Genomic DNA, 5,066 nt, shown 5'->3' on the forward strand with positions numbered 1-5,066 from the left:
AAAATGGAAACAAATACATACTATATAAAAATTTCTCCCCCTTGGCTTTTTAAAATCATTATTATTTGTGTATCCATTTGGCTTTTTCAGACAGTCTTGCTATGTAGCCCAGGCTGGCCTGGAACTCAGATTCCTCCTGTCTCAATCTCCCAAGTACTGGGATTACAAGCATGCACCATTATGGCAGTTCTAACAATACAATTTCTAATCTTTTTTTCTCTTATTCTTTCTTTCCACAGGTGTCCTTGAACTTGTGATATCACCTCAGGCTTCTGAGAACTAGAATTACAAGTACCATGCCTGGCTAAATATTTTCTTTCATTTTTTTGACTTCATTTGCCTATTTTCTGAATTTCTATAAATTCAGAAAACATTAGCAAACAAAATCACAATTCCATCCACTCATAGCCTTCTAACATTTTTTTTTTGTTATGGGGGAGTGTTACTGGGACTTGAACTCAGGATCTGGGTGCTGTCTCTTAACTTTTTTGCTCAAAGCTAGTGCTCTACCACTTGAGCCACAGCTCCACTTCCAGCTTTTGCTGGGTAACTAGAGTTAAGAGTCTCAGGAACTTTCCTGCCCCAGCTGGTTTTAAACTGCAGTCCTCAGATCCCAGCTTCCTGAGTAGCTAAGATTTCAAGTGTGAGCCACCAGCTCCTGGCTTCCAAATCCCTATGTCCATTCATTATTCTGCAAAAAATAAGAAGGAAGAGAGGAATCTCAGTATGCATATTAGTATCTGTGTATTATTTGTCTCATAAGATATAGCAAATTATTCCAATTTTTGTGGACTACCACAGCAAATATTTACAATTCCTCCTTACTATACAATATAGTCTGTATTTACAAGTTCCTTCCTCATCCTACCCTCTACATTTTATCACACACACACCCCAAGCTGGTGCTCACAGCAAGCACTCACACAACCTTTCACAAACACACAGAATAGTAAGAATTTTAGGTGCTCACTGCACACATTTGCAGCTGGGGTGGAACAAGGTGGCACTCTGCTTTCCTGTCTGGGCGCTCTTACTCCATACTTTTTGCAGTCTCTTTAGTGCCACGTATTTTTTCCCCACATTTTTGTGCTTTTTGTTGGTGATTTCACTGTAGAGAATGGCCTCCAAGTATAGTGATAACATGCTGTCTGGTGTTCTAAGCACACAGAGGCTCATATTGCCTGACAGAGAAACTACAGCCCTGAGTTGCTGAACCACAGGGATATAGTCTGACAAATGCATCTCTGGGTGATTTTAACATGTAAACATCACAGAACACACTTACATAAACTAAGATGGTCAGACATCACTGGGCCTGAGAGGAATACCGCTGTATCGAGTGTGATATATATGTGTTAGATAAGATTTGTTTGAGACTCAAAGTACTTTTTTTTTTTTTTGCAATTACTGGGGATTGAATTCAGGGCCTGAGGTCTGTCCCTTACCTTTTTTCATTCAAAGATAGTACTCTACCATTTAAGCCACACCTCCATTTCTGTTTTTTGTTTGTTTGTTTTTGTCAGTCATGGAGCTTGAACTCTGGGCCTAGGCACTGCTCCTCAACCCTTCAGTTCAAGGCTAGCACTCTACCATTTGAGCCACAGCACTTCTGGTTTTCTGGTGGTTAATTGGAGGTAAAGAGTCTCACAGACTTCCCTGCTCTGGCTAGCTTTGAACTTCGATCCTCAGATCTCAGCCTCCTAAGTAGCTAGGATTACAAGCATGAACCACCAGTGCCTAGCTCCATTTCTGTGTTTTGTTTTTTGGGGTTTGTTTTGTTTTGTTTTTGCTAGTTAATTGAAGAAAGATTCTCACACACTTTCCTACCCAAGCTGGCTTTGAACTGTGATCCTCCTGTTTCAACTTCCTATGTAGCTAGGATTACAAGCCTGAGCCACTGGTACATGGCTACATGTTGGTTTTAATGACGATTACAACATTGTCTATATTTATTTTAAAAACAAAAAGAAGTAAATTTATGCTGAAGTCACAGTTAAGTAATTGTATCATTTGAGTCAATTCCAAACAGAAGAAACTGTGAGGTGGGTCAGTCGCTCACATCTATAATCCTAGGTATTCAGGAGGCTGAGATCTGAGGATTGAGGTGTGAAGCCAGCCTGAGCAGGAAAGTCCATGAGATTCTTATCTTCAATTAACCACTGGAAAGCTGAAAGCAGAATGTGGCTCACATGATAGAGTGCTAGCCTTGAGCAAAAAGCTCAGGAATAGTTCCCAAGCCCTGAGTTCAAGCCTCAGGACCAGCACACAAGAAAAAAGTAGAAATCTGCTTTTTCTTACCCCTGCAGTAGTGGAGTTTGAATTCAGGGCTTCATGCTTGCTAAGCAGATGCTCTACCATTTGAGCTACTCTACCATGTCCTGAAACTAGTCACTTTGAAGGTTACTGTTAATATTTTGGAAGTTTTATTGAGGTTTGTTTAGATAGATGATGTCATGTTCTAATAGGAGACTAGGAATTGGAAGACACTTGCTTGGGGACACAAATGGAGGATGGAAGATGCCTCTGGGTAATAAGAAGAGATCTGGACAGGGTAGAGGATATTGAGAAGAGGCACATTACATTAAGGATGCTTTTCATTGAGAAAGGATAGCAGGGAGAGGAAGGGAAGAGAGGGGCTGGGTGCTCCTGGGAGAGGAGGCTGACCTTGGAGAAGGTACAGAAAAGAGAAGCTTTGTGAGCCACCCCACTTTCCCAGGGCATGTTCCTGAAGTCTATGGGGTCAGGAGAAGGGTGGGCCTGGCTTGGGGGCCTGTGATGATGGAGATAGGCCCGGTTGGAGCTGGTGTGCAGGAAATGGAGGCAGGCTGCAGGCCTCTGGCATCAGGGAACTGGAGTCATGGCTTATCACTCTGATCAGTGCTCACACTCCACCTCCCCCACCCGCTGCTCCAGCCCACTGCCCGACCTAGGGAACAGGGTGGAAATGGGCTCTCCAGGCTATCATTCATTTCTGCAGTTAATTGGCCTATAAAACACTTCGCAGCACCTCCCCAGGAAAGAAATGAAGAAGAAAGCCATTATAACAGCTTATGAATAGACTGCCTGCCTGCCCTGTTCTTGGCCTGTTTGTACAAACTCACTTTCCCCTTTAAAAGCCTCTTAGAATAATAATAATAATAATAATAATATTTGTGTCAATTTCATAGATGAGGGACTCAAACACTGGAAAGTTAAGGAACTTGTCTCAGGACACACAGCTAGGGCAGATTTTAGTATTGAGCCTGAGTAGCATTTGATTCCATTCCCGACCAAGCTGCACCAGTTTGGGGGTGAGGGGGAAGGGAGAATCTGGGCCCCTCTTCTGGGATGTTGTGGGTTCTTTTTCTGATTCTGCCTCTCAGTTCAGGAGCTCCTTGAACTGGGATTGGAAGATACACAAGAAGCTCAATTTTAGTTCCTAGATGGTTTAAAAGATAAACTACGGTGTTGGCAGCAAATGCAGCCATGGCTGCCACCCAGCGGCCATGTTCTGAAGGACAACTCCCTGATCCTTCAGGGACATGGATTCTCACCTGGGCTGAAGTATGATTCAAATGGTATCACTCCAGTCAGGGTTTCTCTCCTGATGACAGGGTGGTCCCAGAGGACTTGATGGCCAAAGCTTTCCCAAGAAGCTAGAGCCATCCATTCAGGCAGTTTTAAAGGGATAACTGGAATCTGTGAACACTCAGGAAATACATTTTTAAATTCCTATCAAGTACTTTTAAAGGGAAAATTAGAAACTGTTAAAAATAAGAGTGGGCTGGAAAGCTGGCTCAGTAATAGAGTGCTTACCTTGCATACATGAGGCCCTGGGTTTGATTTCTCAGCACCACATAAGCAGAAAAAGTGGGAAGTGGTACTGTGGCTAAAGTGGTAGAAGGATAGCCTTGAGCTAAAGAGCTGAGGGATAGCGCCCAGGCCCAGAGTTCAAGCTCCACAACCGGCAAAAAAATAATAATAACAGAGTGAGAGTGACTGTCAAAAAAAGAAATATGAAATATGTCCACTACCTGATTTATGAAGTAGCAAATAGTAACCCCTGTGTACAATACTTTACTAATAACAATAACTTACTTTTTTTTTTTTGCCCAGTCGTGGGGCTTGAACTCTGGGCCTGGGCGCTGTCCCTGAGCTCTTCAGCTCAAGGCTAGAGCTCTACCACTTGAGCCACAATGCCACTTCTGGCTTTTTCTGCTTATGTGGTGCTGAGGGATCAAACCCAGGGCCTCATGCATGCGAAGCAAGCACTCTACCACTAAGCTACCTTCCCAGCCCTAACTTTTTTTTTAAATAACAAGGTGAGTCAGGTGCTGGTAGTTTATGCCTGTAACCCTAGCTATTCAGGAGGCTGAGATCTGAGGATCACAGTTCAAAGGCAGTCCAGGCAGGAAAGTCTATGAGGCTCTTATCTTCAATAAACCACCAGAAAACCAGAAGTGGCACTGTGGCTCAAATGGTAGAGTGCTAGCCTTGAACTGAAGAGCTGAGGGACAGTGCCCAGGCCCAGAATTCAAGCCCCACAACAGACAAAAAAATAAAAATAACAAGGTGAGCTAGGTGTGGTGGTTTATACCTATGATTCTAGCACTTGGAAGGCTAAGGTGGGAGGCCAGCCTGGTCTACATAGAGAGACCTATCTTAGAAAAAAGAAGGAAGGAAGGAAGGAAGGAAGGAAGGGAGGGAGGGAGGGAGGGAGGGAGGGAGGAAGGGAGGGGAGAGGGGGAGGGAGGGAGGAGAGAGGGGGAGGAGGGAGTTGAGGGAGGAAAAAAGAGAAAGGAAAGAAAGAAAAGGAAAACAGAAAAAAGGAAAGAGGGGAAAGAGAAAGAAAGAAAGAAAAAGGAACTCCTGGGGTAGTGATACTGTACTAAATCCAAACCTTTTGTGGAGTGTCTTAGAATGACATTAATATATCACATACTTGTGCCGTGGGATCTAACAACAAACTACTTACTGTGAATTGAAGCTAAAATGAATGAAAATACTAATTCGAGAACCTTACCTCTCCCAGATTAAGAATCCATTTTTTTTTAAATAGAGCTGTGGCTCAAGTGGTAGAGCTCCAG

This window comes from Dipodomys spectabilis, unplaced genomic scaffold (genome assembly GCF_019054845.1).
Source record: "Dipodomys spectabilis isolate Male_0828 unplaced genomic scaffold, ASM1905484v1 ptg000262l, whole genome shotgun sequence".
Classification (NCBI taxonomy): Eukaryota; Metazoa; Chordata; class Mammalia; order Rodentia; family Heteromyidae; genus Dipodomys; species Dipodomys spectabilis.